Source organism: Triturus cristatus, chromosome 4_1 (assembly GCF_964204655.1).
Source record: "Triturus cristatus chromosome 4_1, aTriCri1.1, whole genome shotgun sequence".
Classification (NCBI taxonomy): Eukaryota; Metazoa; Chordata; class Amphibia; order Caudata; family Salamandridae; genus Triturus; species Triturus cristatus.
In genome coordinates this window covers 146,006,376-146,020,609 of record NC_140585.1, presented here as the reverse complement: position 1 = coordinate 146,020,609, position 14,234 = coordinate 146,006,376, and the positions used below count along the sequence as shown (strand labels likewise).

Sequence of the window (14,234 nt, the reverse complement as noted above, 5' to 3'; positions counted from 1 at the left end):
GCACCAGCGGGAGGTCAGCACCTCTTCTCAGGGCACCAGCGGGAGGTCAGCACCTCTTCTCAGGGCACCAGCTGGAGGTCAGCGCCTCTTCTCAGGGCACTAGCGGGGGGGTCAGCACCTCTTCTCAGGGGCCCTTGCAGGAGGGCAGCGCCTCTTCTCAGGGCATCAGCTGGAGGTCAGCGCCTCTTCTCAGGGGCCCTTGCAGGAGGGCAGCGCCTCTTCTCAGGGCACCAGCTGGAGGTCAGCGCCTCTTCTCAGGGCACCAGCTGGAGGTCAGCGCCTCTTCTCAGGGCACTAGCGGGGGGGGTCAGCGCCTCTTCTCAGGGGCCCTTGCAGGAGGGCAGCGCCTATTCTCATGGCACCAGCTGGAGGTCAGCGCCTCTTCTCAGGGGCCCTTGCAGGAGGGCAGCGCCTCTTCTCAGGGCACCAGCTGGAGGTCAGCGCCACTTCTCAGGGCACTAGCGGGGAATCAGCACCTCTTCTCAGGTACCCCTGAAGGAGGGCAGTCCCTTTTCTCATGGCACCAGCGGGAGGTCAGCGCCTCTACTCAGGGCACCAGCGGGGGTCAGCTCCTCCTCTCAGGGCACCAGAGGGAGGGCAGTGCCTCTCCTCAGGGCACCAGCGGGGTGTCAGCGCCTCTACTCAGGGCACCAGCGGGGGGTCAGTGCCTCTTCTCAGGGCACCAGCGGGGGTCTGCTCCTCTTCTCAGGGACCCCTGTAGGAGGGCAGCAGACCTTCTGGGGGATGCCTGCAGCTCGTCCAAGGCCTCGTCAAAGCTCTCAAGTAAGCCCAGATCTGAGCATGAGCGCTTCACCCAGACCAGGGTGTTGCTTTGGATACTGGCTCCCCTCGCCCTCAGTTTAGAGTGTTAGAAACTACAAGTAGCAGAATACACTGCAATAGCCTGAAAGGAATTTGGTACTCATGCTGGACCTAGGCAATATAAGATCTCTGACGAGGATGGTGGGGAGTGCACGTGCAGGCCAGTGGAACTTTCACTTTCACAATGTGCCTGTAAGCCCTAAAACATTAGACCGAAACAAAGATAAATAAAACGCTTCAACGTCATAAAAAATAATTCCTCATTCAGAGCGCGATCCATCATTTCATTTATGTCTCTTGAAAAAACAACAGGCTTCAACGCATATGATTGATCATGTAGTCATTTGATTTTGATGTAAATAACAAGGCTTCGTGCACGTTTCTTTTTTCAATTAAGTACACAGAAGGTTAAAACGAAAAGGCAGACATCCTTCGCAAAAAGTGTCCCACTTAAAAATTGCCCGTGATTGATCGTAAAAGTTATGAGACCGCATTAGTAAATCAGATGATGTCATGAGTGGAAAGCGCCACATTCTAGATGAAATTCTAAATAAAGGTAGAGTTGTCATGCTTTAAAAAATGCGATGGAATCCTCCCCGTCGGGGAATTGAACCCCGGTCTCCCGCGTGACAGGCGGGGATACTGACCACTATACTAACGAGGAACAGCTGCACCTGGTCTCGCTGAGCCGCTCCTCATGTGGCTGAAAACCCGCCTGTCCATCCTCATATGCTATGAATTTGTGCCATTTATCAACTCCTTCACACCAACACAGGGGCCCACAGGCTCAATAAACACACACACACTCCCTCACACAATACACACACAAACACACTCCTGCCTCACAAGATCCTTCTCACCTCCTAGCAGACACTCTCAGCAGCGCTCTCAGCAGCATCACCTGATGCCAGAGTCACAGCAACCAGCTCCCACGGCTGCTTCTGACGGCCCCGGCCTGGATCTTCAGCCCAGGGGCCCCTGGCTCTCTCTGATGCTGGAGGATTGCAGCGGGGGCTGCACACAGGGAGTGGGGAGGGAGACGCTCCCTCCCACCCGCCCACCCGCCCGCCTGCGCCAAAGGAGAAAGCTGGCTTGTAAAGGAGAAGAGAGGAGGCAGGAAAAGCCCAGGTGTGCGAGTGTCTGAGAAAGAGGCGCTTTGAATTGTGAAGCAGAGGAAAAAAGTGAAGACTTTGCAAAATTCCTTCGAGCCGGATTTGAACCAGCGACCTAAGGATATCAGCTTCCCCACTACAGTCCTCCGCTCTACCAACTGAGCTATCGAAGGCTCGGTGATGTAGGGATGACAAGGCGCTATATGGCATGAGGTGTGAGCAGCGTGCCCAGCCGCCTAGGCAGCACTCTGTCTCTAAACAGCAGCTCAAGGCCTTCATAAAGCGCCAAACCCTACAATGGAGACTTTCCTTCCCTGCACAAAGCCAGCAAAGGAAAACAAACAGGCCACCTGCCTTTCTCAATGCTTCTTTCAAATGCTAAGACATCACTTTGCGCACCTTAGAGCAACCTGTCCAGACACACTTACAAACTACCTTAGAAACGCCTCTCAAGGGCGACTATGACTGGCGCCCCAGACCAACCACCTCCCTTCTCTCCAGCCCCTAGCTAGAAGAATAGGAGACCTCACCCGGAGGATACAGACTCCAGAGTGACGGGCTAGAGACGCCCTTTGGGAGACATGACGGCACCAGGGCCGGACTGGCCATACGGGTAAAGAGAGAGCCCCCGCTGGACAGAGAGACTGAGGGACTCCGCCCATCCTGCGTAAATCCGGGCTTGGTGAGCAGTATCCCGCCCGCCCGTGTTGCTCTCCCCCTCCAATGCTGCTCTTCCCCATCTCCCTATCTGGCTTCACGTTAATACTATAAGTCCCCACCTCCTCTTTGCTTCCTTCCACCCAACCAGCAGATATCCATCAAACTAGGTGGGTCGCAGAATACTGGCATTCTGACAATTGGCTCGAGCCTGTCAACAATTTGGCAAGCTGCCATCTCCGAAGCTATAGTGTAGCAAGCTCCAGAAGCGAATCTCTCCCTTTCAATGTTGTCTTGAAACTGGATTCTTCATAGAGCTGGAGACCCCTAGAAACAGGCCTCCTGGATTTGCCAGTGCTTCTTCCAAGCGGTAACCCATCCTTTGTGAAGAACAAGCTTTGATGACCAGCATCCAGTTTTCTATCAGTGTTTTGTCTGTGTGCCTGAAAGGTGACGTTGTTATTAGCAGGTGGCAGGTCAAGTAAAGAAGAAATGTATGTAATAAAAGATTTGCGATGTAGAACCTTAAAAAATGTGTTTAGATAGGATGAAAAAAAACTAGAAGTATACCGTGGGGAGAAAAAAAGAGTCCCTTCCCTGACCGGGAATCGAACCCGGGCCGCGGCGGTGAGAGCGCCGAATCCTAACCACTAGACCACCAGGGAGCACTGGGTGCTCTGGAGCAGCACCTGCTCCAAGACATACCACCAGGGTGAGGCCGCCTGTGCTGCTGTCACAGGGTTTTGTGCATCAACTAAAGTAAGCAGGAAAACACACACACATCAACCTAACACTGGCAAGCTTGTCTTTACTACACTTTGGAAAACATCATGGGACACACAAAAAAAACACTGCTTTCAGGCACACCCCCAACAAAGCAATCTACTGAACGTTAAATAGACTCAGATCTCGGGACAGTTTCCATCCCTGGAAGACGCATGGGACCTTCATAACACACAACTAACTGGAGAGCAAAAACAGCAAGAACCAATTAACCATCCAGAAAAATACCAGTCACTGTTCTAGGTCAGCTCCTCTTCTCAGGGCACCAGCGGGAGGTCAGCGCCTCTTCTCAGGGCACCAGCGGGAGGTCAGCGCCTCTTCTCAGGGCACCAGCTGGAGGTCAGCACCTCTTCTCAGGGCACTAGCGGGGGGTCAGCGCCTCTTCTCAGGGGCCCTTGCAGGAGGGCAGCGCCTCTTCTCAGGGCACCAGCTGGAGGTCAGCGCCTCTTCTCAGGGCACTAGCGGGGGGGTCAGCGCCTCTTCTCAGGGGCCTTTGCAGGAGGGCAGCGCCTCTTCTCAGGGCACCAGCTGGAGGTCAGTGCCTCTTCTCAGGGCACTAGCGGGGGGTCAGCGCCTCTTCTCAGGGGCCCTTGCAGGAGGGCAGCGCCTCTTCTCAGGGCACCAGCTGGAGGTCAGCGCCTCTTCTCAGGGCACCAGCGGGAGGTCAGCGCCTCTTCTCAGGGCACCAGCTGGAGGTCAGCGCCTCTTCTCAGGGCACTAGCGGGGATCAGCACCTCTTCTCAGGTACCCCTGAAGGAGGGCAGTCCCTTTTCTCATGGCACCAGCGGGAGGTCAGCGCCTCTACTCAGGGCACCAGCAGGAGGTAAGCGCCTCTTCTCAGGGCACCAGCGGGGGTCAGCTCCTCCTCTCAGAGCACCAGAGGGAGGGCAGTGCCTCTCCTCAGAGCACCAGCGGGGGGGGGGGTCAGTGCCTCTTCTCAGGGCCCCAGCGGGGTGTCAGCACCTCTACTCAGGGCACCAGCGGGGGGTCAGTGCCTCTTCTCAGGACACCAGCAGGAGGTCAGCGCCTCTTCTCAGGGCACCAGCGGGAGGTCAGCACCTCTTCTCAGGGCACCAGCGGGAGGTCAGCACCTCTTCTCAGGGCACCAGCTGGAGGTCAGCACCTCTTCTCAGGGCACTAGCGGGGGGGTCAGCGCCTCTTCTCAGGGGCCCTTGCAGGAGGGCAGCGCCTCTTCTCAGGGCACCAGCTGGAGGTCAGCGCCTCTTCTCAGGGGCCTTTGCAGGAGGGCAGCGCCTCTTCTCAGGGCACCAGCTGGAGGTCAGCGCCTCTTCTCAGGGCACCAGCTGGAGGTCAGCGCCTCTTCTCAGGGCACTAGCGGGGGGGGGTCAGCGACTCTTCTCAGGGGCCCTTGCAGGAGGGCAGCGCCTATTCTCATGGCACCAGCTGGAGGTCAGCGCCTCTTCTCAGGGGCCCTTGCAGGAGGGCAGCGCCTCTTCTCAGGGCACCAGCTGGAGGTCAGCGCCACTTCTCAGGGCACTAGCGGGGAATCAGCACCTCTTCTCAGGTACCCCTGAAGGAGGGCAGTCCCTTTTCTCATGGCACCAGCGGGAGGTCAGCGCCTCTACTCAGGGCACCAGCAGGAGGTAAGCGCCTCTTCTCAGGGCACCAGCGGGGGTCAGCTCCTCCTCTCAGGGCACCAGAGGGAGGGCAGTGCCTCTCCTCAGGGCACCAGCGGGGTGTCAGTGCCTCTTCTCAGGGCACCAGCGGGGGTCAGCTCCTCCTCTCAGGGCACCAGAGGGAGGGTAGTGCCTCTCCTCAGGGCACCAGCGGGGTGTCAGCGCCTCTACTCAGGGCACCAGCGGGGGGTCAGTGCCTCTTCTCAGGGCACCAGCGGGGGTCTGCTCCTCTTCTCAGGGACCCCTGTAGGAGGGCAGCAGACCTTCTGGGGGATGCCTGCAGCTCGTCCAAGGCCTCGTCAAAGCTCTCAAGTAAGCCCAGATCTGAGCATGAGCGCTTCACCCAGACCAGGGTGTTGCTTTGGATGCTGGCTCCCCTCGCCCTCAGTTTAGAGTGTTAGAAACTACAAGTAGCAGAATACACTGCAATAGCCTGAAAGGAATTTGGTACTCATGCTGGACCTAGGCAATATAAGATCTCTGACGAGGATGGTGGGGAGTGCACGTGCAGGCCAGTGGAACTTTCACTTTCACAATGTGCCTGTAGGCCCTAAAACATTAGACCGAAACAAAGATAAATAAAACGCTTCAACGTCATAAAAAATAATTCCTCATTCAGAGCGCGATCCATCATTTCATTTATGTCTCTTGAAAAAACAACAGGCTTCAACGCATATGATTGATCATGTAGTCCTTTGATTTTGATGTAAATAACAAGGCTTCGTGCACGTTTCTTTTTTCAATTAAGTACACAGAAGCTTAAAACGAAAAGGCAGACATCCTTCGCAAAAAGTGTCTCACTTAAAAATTGCCCGTGATTGATCGTAAAAGTTATGAGACCGCATTAGTAAATCAGATGATGTCATGAGTGGAAAGCGCCACATTCTAGATGAAATTCTAAATAAAGGTAGAGTTGTCATGCTTTAAAAAATGCGATGGAATCCTCCCCGTCGGGGAATTGAACCCCGGTCTCCCGCGTGACAGGCGGGGATACTGACCACTATACTAACGAGGAACAGCTGCACCTGGTCTCGCTGAGCCGCTCCTTATGTGGCTGAAAACCCTCCTGTCCATCCTCATATGCTACGAATTTGTGCCATTTATCAACTCCTTCACACCAACACAGGGGCCCACAGGCTCAATAAACACACACACACTCCCTCACACAATACACACACAAACACACTCCTGCCTCACAAGATCCTTCTCACCTCCTAGCAGACACTCTCAGCAGCGCTCTCAGCAGCATCACCTGATGCCAGAGTCACAGCAACCAGCTCCCACGGCTGCTTCTGACGGCCCCGGCCTGGATCTTCAGCCCAGGGGCCCCTGGCTCTCTCTGATGCTGGAGGATTGCAGCGGGGGCTGCACACAGGGAGTGGGGAGGGAGACGCTCCCTCCCACCCGCCCACCCGCCCGCCTGCGCCAAAGGAGAAAGCTGGCTTGTAAAGGAGAAGAGAGGAGGCAGGAAAAGCCCAGGTGTGCGAGTGTCTGAGAAAGAGGCGCTTTGAATTGTGAAGCAGAGGAAAAAAGTGAAGACTTTGCAAAATTCCTTCGAGCCGGATTTGAACCAGCGACCTAAGGATATCAGCTTCCCCACTACAGTCCTCCGCTCTACCAACTGAGCTATCGAAGGCTCGGTGATGTAGAGATGACAAGGCGCTATATGGCATGAGGTGTGAGCAGCGTGCCCAGCCGCCTAGGCAGCACTCTGTCTCTAAACAGCAGCTCAAGGCCTTCATAAAGCGCCAAACCCTACAATGGAGACTTTCCTTCCCTGCACAAAGCCAGCAAAGGAAAACAAACAGGCCACCTGCCTTTCTCAATGCTTCTTTCAAATGCTAAGACATCACTTTGCGCACCTTAGAGCAACCTGTCCAGACACACTTACAAACTACCTTAGAAACGCCTCTCAAGGGCGACTATGACTGGCGCCCCAGACCAACCACCTCCCTTCTCTCCAGCCCCTAGCTAGAAGAATAGGAGACCTCACCCGGAGGATACAGACTCCAGAGTGACGGGCTAGAGACGCCCTTTGGGAGACATGACGGCACCAGGGCCGGACTGGCCATACGGGTAAAGAGAGAGCCCCCGCTGGACAGAGAGACTGAGGGACTCCGCCCATCCTGCGTAAATCCGGGCTTGGTGAGCAGTATCCCGCCCGCCCGTGTTGCTCTCCCCCTCCAATGCTGCTCTTCCCCATCTCCCTATCTGGCTTCACGTTAATACTATAAGCCCCCACCTCCTCTTTGCTTCCTTCCACCCAACCAGCAGATATCCATCAAACTAGGTGGGTCGCAGAATACTGGCATTCTGACAATTGGCTCGAGCCTGTCAACAATTTGGCAAGCTGCCATCTCCGAAGCTATAGTGTAGCAAGCTCCAGAAGCGAATCTCTCCCTTTCAATGTTGTCTTGAAACTGGATTCTTCATAGAGCTGGAGACCCCTAGAAACAGGCCTCCTGGATTTGCCAGTGCTTCTTCCAAGCGGTAACCCATCCTTTGTGAAGAACAAGCTTTGATGACCAGCATTCAGTTTTCTATCAGTGTTTTGTCTGTGTGCCTGAAAGGTGACGTTGTTATTAGCAGGTGGCAGGTCAAGTAAAGAAGAAATGTATGTAATAAAAGATTTGCGATGTAAAACCTTAAAAAATGTGTTTAGATAGGATGAAAAAAAACTAGAAGTATACCGTGGGGAGAAAAAAAGAGTCCCTTCCCTGACCGGGAATCGAACCCGGGCCGCGGCGGTGAGAGCGCCGAATCCTAACCACTAGACCACCAGGGAGCACTGGGTGCTCTGGAGCAGCACCTGCTCCAAGACATACCACCAGGGTGAGGCCGCCTGTGCTGCTGTCACAGGGTTTTGTGCATCAACTAAAGTAAGCAGGAAAACACACACACATCAACCTAACACTGGCAAGCTAGTCTTTACTACACTTTGGAAAACATCATGGGACACACAAAAAAAACACTGCTTTCAGGCACACCCCCAACAAAGCAATCTACTGAACGTTAAATAGACTCAGATCTCGGGACAGTTTCCATCCCTGGAAGACGCATGGGACCTTCATAACACACAACTAACTGGAGAGCAAAAACAGCAAGAACCAATTAACCATCCAGAAAAATACCAGTCACTGTTCTAGGTCAGCTCCTCTTCTCAGGGCACCAGCGGGAGGTCAGCGCCTCTTCTCAGGGCACCAGCGGGAGGTCAGCGCCTCTTCTCAGGGCACCAGCTGGAGGTCAGCACCTCTTCTCAGGGCACTAGCGGGGGGTCAGCGCCTCTTCTCAGGGGCCCTTGCAGGAGGGCAGCGCCTCTTCTCAGGGCACCAGCTGGAGGTCAGCGCCTCTTCTCAGGGCACTAGCGGGGGGGTCAGCGCCTCTTCTCAGGGGCCTTTGCAGGAGGGCAGCGCCTCTTCTCAGGGCACCAGCTGGAGGTCAGTGCCTCTTCTCAGGGCACTAGCGGGGGGTCAGCACCTCTTCTCAGGGGCCCTTGCAGGAGGGCAGCGCCTCTTCTCAGGGCACCAGCTGGAGGTCAGCGCCTCTTCTCAGGGCACCAGCGGGAGGTCAGCGCCTCTTCTCAGGGCACCAGCTGGAGGTCAGCGCCTCTTCTCAGGGCACTAGCGGGGATCAGCACCTCTTCTCAGGTACCCCTGAAGGAGGGCAGTCCCTTTTCTCATGGCACCAGCGGGAGGTCAGCGCCTCTACTCAGGGCACCAGCAGGAGGTAAGCGCCTCTTCTCAGGGCACCAGCGGGGGTCAGCTCCTCCTCTCAGAGCACCAGAGGGAGGGCAGTGCCTCTCCTCAGAGCACCAGCGGGGGGGGGGTCAGTGCCTCTTCTCAGGGCCCCAGCGGGGTGTCAGCACCTCTACTCAGGGCACCAGCGGGGGGTCAGTGCCTCTTCTCAGGACACCAGCAGGAGGTCAGCGCCTCTTCTCAGGGCACCAGCGGGAGGTCAGCACCTCTTCTCAGGGCACCAGCGGGAGGTCAGCACCTCTTCTCAGGGCACCAGCTGGAGGTCAGCACCTCTTCTCAGGGCACTAGCGGGGGGGTCAGCGCCTCTTCTCAGGGGCCCTTGCAGGAGGGCAGCGCCTCTTCTCAGGGCACCAGCTGGAGGTCAGCGCCTCTTCTCAGGGGCCTTTGCAGGAGGGCAGCGCCTCTTCTCAGGGCACCAGCTGGAGGTCAGCGCCTCTTCTCAGGGCACCAGCTGGAGGTCAGCGCCTCTTCTCAGGGCACTAGCGGGGGGGGTCAGCGACTCTTCTCAGGGGCCCTTGCAGGAGGGCAGCGCCTATTCTCATGGCACCAGCTGGAGGTCAGCGCCTCTTCTCAGGGGCCCTTGCAGGAGGGCAGCGCCTCTTCTCAGGGCACCAGCTGGAGGTCAGCGCCACTTCTCAGGGCACTAGCAGGGAATCAGCACCTCTTCTCAGGTACCCCTGAAGGAGGGCAGTCCCTTTTCTCATGGCACCAGCGGGAGGTCAGCGCCTCTACTCAGGGCACCAGCAGGAGGTAAGCGCCTCTTCTCAGGGCACCAGCGGGGGTCAGCTCCTCCTCTCAGGGCACCAGAGGGAGGGCAGTGCCTCTCCTCAGGGCACCAGCGGGGTGTCAGTGCCTCTTCTCAGGGCACCAGCGGGGGTCAGCTCCTCCTCTCAGGGCACCAGAGGGAGGGTAGTGCCTCTCCTCAGGGCACCAGCGGGGTGTCAGCGCCTCTACTCAGGGCACCAGCGGGGGGTCAGTGCCTCTTCTCAGGGCACCAGCGGGGGTCTGCTCCTCTTCTCAGGGACCCCTGTAGGAGGGCAGCAGACCTTCTGGGGGATGCCTGCAGCTCGTCCAAGGCCTCGTCAAAGCTCTCAAGTAAGCCCAGATCTGAGCATGAGCGCTTCACCCAGACCAGGGTGTTGCTTTGGATGCTGGCTCCCCTCGCCCTCAGTTTAGAGTGTTAGAAACTACAAGTAGCAGAATACACTGCAATAGCCTGAAAGGAATTTGGTACTCATGCTGGACCTAGGCAATATAAGATCTCTGACGAGGATGGTGGGGAGTGCACGTGCAGGCCAGTGGAACTTTCACTTTCACAATGTGCCTGTAGGCCCTAAAACATTAGACCGAAACAAAGATAAATAAAACGCTTCAACGTCATAAAAAATAATTCCTCATTCAGAGCGCGATCCATCATTTCATTTATGTCTCTTGAAAAAACAACAGGCTTCAACGCATATGATTGATCATGTAGTCCTTTGATTTTGATGTAAATAACAAGGCTTCGTGCACGTTTCTTTTTTCAATTAAGTACACAGAAGCTTAAAACGAAAAGGCAGACATCCTTCGCAAAAAGTGTCTCACTTAAAAATTGCCCGTGATTGATCGTAAAAGTTATGAGACCGCATTAGTAAATCAGATGATGTCATGAGTGGAAAGCGCCACATTCTAGATGAAATTCTAAATAAAGGTAGAGTTGTCATGCTTTAAAAAATGCGATGGAATCCTCCCCGTCGGGGAATTGAACCCCGGTCTCCCGCGTGACAGGCGGGGATACTGACCACTATACTAACGAGGAACAGCTGCACCTGGTCTCGCTGAGCCGCTCCTTATGTGGCTGAAAACCCTCCTGTCCATCCTCATATGCTACGAATTTGTGCCATTTATCAACTCCTTCACACCAACACAGGGGCCCACAGGCTCAATAAACACACACACACTCCCTCACACAATACACACACAAACACACTCCTGCCTCACAAGATCCTTCTCACCTCCTAGCAGACACTCTCAGCAGCGCTCTCAGCAGCATCACCTGATGCCAGAGTCACAGCAACCAGCTCCCACGGCTGCTTCTGACGGCCCCGGCCTGGATCTTCAGCCCAGGGGCCCCTGGCTCTCTCTGATGCTGGAGGATTGCAGGGGGGGCTGCACACAGGGAGTGGGGAGGGAGACGCTCCCTCCCACCCGCCCACCCGCCCGCCTGCGCCAAAGGAGAAAGCTGGCTTGTAAAGGAGAAGAGAGGAGGCAGGAAAAGCCCAGGTGTGCGAGTGTCTGAGAAAGAGGCGCTTTGAATTGTGAAGCAGAGGAAAAAAGTGAAGACTTTGCAAAATTCCTTCGAGCCGGATTTGAACCAGCGACCTAAGGATATCAGCTTCCCCACTACAGTCCTCCGCTCTACCAACTGAGCTATCGAAGGCTCGGTGATGTAGGGATGACAAGGCGCTATATGGCATGAGGTGTGAGCAGCGTGCCCAGCCGCCTAGGCAGCACTCTGTCTCTAAACAGCAGCTCAAGGCCTTCATAAAGCGCCAAACCCTACAATGGAGACTTTCCTTCCCTGCACAAAGCCAGCAAAGGAAAACAAACAGGCCACCTGCCTTTCTCAATGCTTCTTTCAAATGCTAAGACATCACTTTGCGCACCTTAGAGCAACCTGTCCAGACACACTTACAAACTACCTTAGAAACGCCTCTCAAGGGCGACTATGACTGGCGCCCCAGACCAACCACCTCCCTTCTCTCCAGCCCCTAGCTAGAAGAATAGGAGACCTCACCCGGAGGATACAGACTCCAGAGTGACGGGCTAGAGACGCCCTTTGGGAGACATGACGGCACCAGGGCCGGACTGGCCATACGGGTAAAGAGAGAGCCCCCGCTGGACAGAGAGACTGAGGGACTCCGCCCATCCTGCGTAAATCCGGGCTTGGTGAGCAGTATCCCGCCCGCCCGTGTTGCTCTCCCCCTCCAATGCTGCTCTTCCCCATCTCCCTATCTGGCTTCACGTTAATACTATAAGCCCCCACCTCCTCTTTGCTTCCTTCCACCCAACCAGCAGATATCCATCAAACTAGGTGGGTCGCAGAATACTGGCATTCTGACAATTGGCTCGAGCCTGTCAACAATTTGGCAAGCTGCCATCTCCGAAGCTATAGTGTAGCAAGCTCCAGAAGCGAATCTCTCCCTTTCAATGTTGTCTTGAAACTGGATTCTTCATAGAGCTGGAGACCCCTAGAAACAGGCCTCCTGGATTTGCCAGTGCTTCTTCCAAGCGGTAACCCATCCTTTGTGAAGAACAAGCTTTGATGACCAGCATCCAGTTTTCTATCAGTGTTTTGTCTGTGTGCCTGAAAGGTGACGTTGTTATTAGCAGGTGGCAGGTCAAGTAAAGAAGAAATGTATGTAATAAAAGATTTGCGATGTAAAACCTTAAAAATTGTGTTTAGATAGGATGAAAAAAAACTAGAAGTATACCGTGGGGAGAAAAAAAGAGTCCCTTCCCTGACCGGGAATCGAACCCGGGCCGCGGCGGTGAGAGCGCCGAATCCTAACCACTAGACCACCAGGGAGCACTGGGTGCTCTGGAGCAGCACCTGCTCCAAGACATACCACCAGGGTGAGGCCGCCTGTGCTGCTGTCACAGGGTTTTGTGCATCAACTAAAGTAAGCAGGAAAACACACACACATCAACCTAACACTGGCAAGCTAGTCTTTACTACACTTTGGAAAACATCATGGGACACACAAAAAAAACACTGCTTTCAGGCACACCCCCAACAAAGCAATCTACTGAACGTTAAATAGACTCAGATCTCGGGACAGTTTCCATCCCTGGAAGACGCATGGGACCTTCATAACACACAACTAACTGGAGAGCAAAAACAGCAAGAACCAATTAACCATCCAGAAAAATACCAGTCACTGTTCTAGGTCAGCTCCTCTTCTCAGGGCACCAGCGGGAGGTCAGCGCCTCTTCTCAGGGCACCAGCGGGGGGTCAGTGCCTCTTCTCAGGGCACCAGCGGGAGGTCAGCGCCTCTTCTCAGGGCACTAGCGGGGGGTCAGCGCCTCTTCTCAGGGGCCCTTGCAGGAGGGCAGCGCCTCTTCTCAGGGCACCAGCTGGAGGTCAGCGCCTCTTCTCAGGGCACTAGCGGGGGGGTCAGCGCCTCTTCTCAGGGGCCTTTGCAGGAGGGCAGCGCCTCTTCTCAGGGCACCAGCTGGAGGTCAGTGCCTCTTCTCAGGGCACTAGCGGGGGGTCAGCGCCTCTTCTCAGGGGCCCTTGCAGGAGGGCAGCGCCTCTTCTCAGGGCACCAGCTGGAGGTCAGCGCCTCTTCTCAGGGCACCAGCGGGAGGTCAGCGCCTCTTCTCAGGGCACCAGCTGGAGGTCAGCGCCTCTTCTCAGGGCACTAGCGGGGATCAGCACCTCTTCTCAGGTACCCCTGAAGGAGGGCAGTCCCTTTTCTCATGGCACCAGCGGGAGGTCAGCGCCTCTACTCAGGGCACCAGCAGGAGGTAAGCGCCTCTTCTCAGGGCACCAGCGGGGGTCAGCTCCTCCTCTCAGAGCACCAGAGGGAGGGCAGTGCCTCTCCTCAGAGCACCAGCGGGGGGGGGGGTCAGTGCCTCTTCTCAGGGCCCCAGCGGGGTGTCAGCACCTCTACTCAGGGCACCAGCGGGGGGTCAGTGCCTCTTCTCAGGACACCAGCAGGAGGTCAGCGCCTCTTCTCAGGGCACCAGCGGGAGGTCAGCACCTCTTCTCAGGGCACCAGCGGGAGGTCAGCACCTCTTCTCAGGGCACCAGCTGGAGGTCAGCACCTCTTCTCAGGGCACTAGCGGGGGGGTCAGCGCCTCTTCTCAGGGGCCCTTGCAGGAGGGCAGCGCCTCTTCTCAGGGCACCAGCTGGAGGTCAGCGCCTCTTCTCAGGGGCCTTTGCAGGAGGGCAGCGCCTCTTCTCAGGGCACCAGCTGGAGGTCAGCGCCTCTTCTCAGGGCACCAGCTGGAGGTCAGCGCCTCTTCTCAGGGCACTAGCGGGGGGGGTCAGCGACTCTTCTCAGGGGCCCTTGCAGGAGGGCAGCGCCTATTCTCATGGCACCAGCTGGAGGTCAGCGCCTCTTCTCAGGGGCCCTTGCAGGAGGGCAGCGCCTCTTCTCAGGGCACCAGCTGGAGGTCAGCGCCACTTCTCAGGGCACTAGCGGGGAATCAGCACCTCTTCTCAGGTACCCCTGAAGGAGGGCAGTCCCTTTTCTCATGGCACCAGCGGGAGGTCAGCGCCTCTACTCAGGGCACCAGCAGGAGGTAAGCGCCTCTTCTCAGGGCACCAGCGGGGGTCAGCTCCTCCTCTCAGGGCACCAGAGGGAGGGCAGTGCCTCTCCTCAGGGCACCAGCGGGGTGTCAGTGCCTCTTCTCAGGGCACCAGCGGGGGTCAGCTCCTCCTCTCAGGGCACCAGAGGGAGGGTAGTGCCTCTCCTCAGGGC

General features: G+C 56.2%; 6 non-coding genes across 6 annotated transcripts; all 6 read right to left on the bottom strand.

Annotated features, from left to right (window-relative positions):
* Positions 1-1,414: 1,414 nt before the first annotated feature.
* Positions 1,415-1,486, bottom strand: TRNAD-GUC (transfer RNA aspartic acid (anticodon GUC)). The gene has a single exon. It is a non-coding gene; the product is annotated as a tRNA-Asp (tRNA).
* A 1,698-nt stretch (positions 1,487-3,184) lies between these two features.
* TRNAE-CUC (transfer RNA glutamic acid (anticodon CUC)) lies at positions 3,185-3,256 on the bottom strand. Its single transcript has one exon. It is a non-coding gene; the product is annotated as a tRNA-Glu (tRNA).
* A 2,698-nt stretch (positions 3,257-5,954) lies between these two features.
* On the bottom strand, positions 5,955-6,026 carry TRNAD-GUC (transfer RNA aspartic acid (anticodon GUC)). Its single transcript has one exon. It is a non-coding gene; the product is annotated as a tRNA-Asp (tRNA).
* Positions 6,027-7,724: 1,698 nt separating this feature from the next.
* Positions 7,725-7,796, bottom strand: TRNAE-CUC (transfer RNA glutamic acid (anticodon CUC)). Its single transcript has one exon. It is a non-coding gene; the product is annotated as a tRNA-Glu (tRNA).
* Positions 7,797-10,492: 2,696 nt separating this feature from the next.
* TRNAD-GUC (transfer RNA aspartic acid (anticodon GUC)) lies at positions 10,493-10,564 on the bottom strand. The gene has a single exon. It is a non-coding gene; the product is annotated as a tRNA-Asp (tRNA).
* A 1,698-nt stretch (positions 10,565-12,262) lies between these two features.
* Positions 12,263-12,334, bottom strand: TRNAE-CUC (transfer RNA glutamic acid (anticodon CUC)). Its single transcript has one exon. It is a non-coding gene; the product is annotated as a tRNA-Glu (tRNA).
* Positions 12,335-14,234: the final 1,900 nt, after the last annotated feature.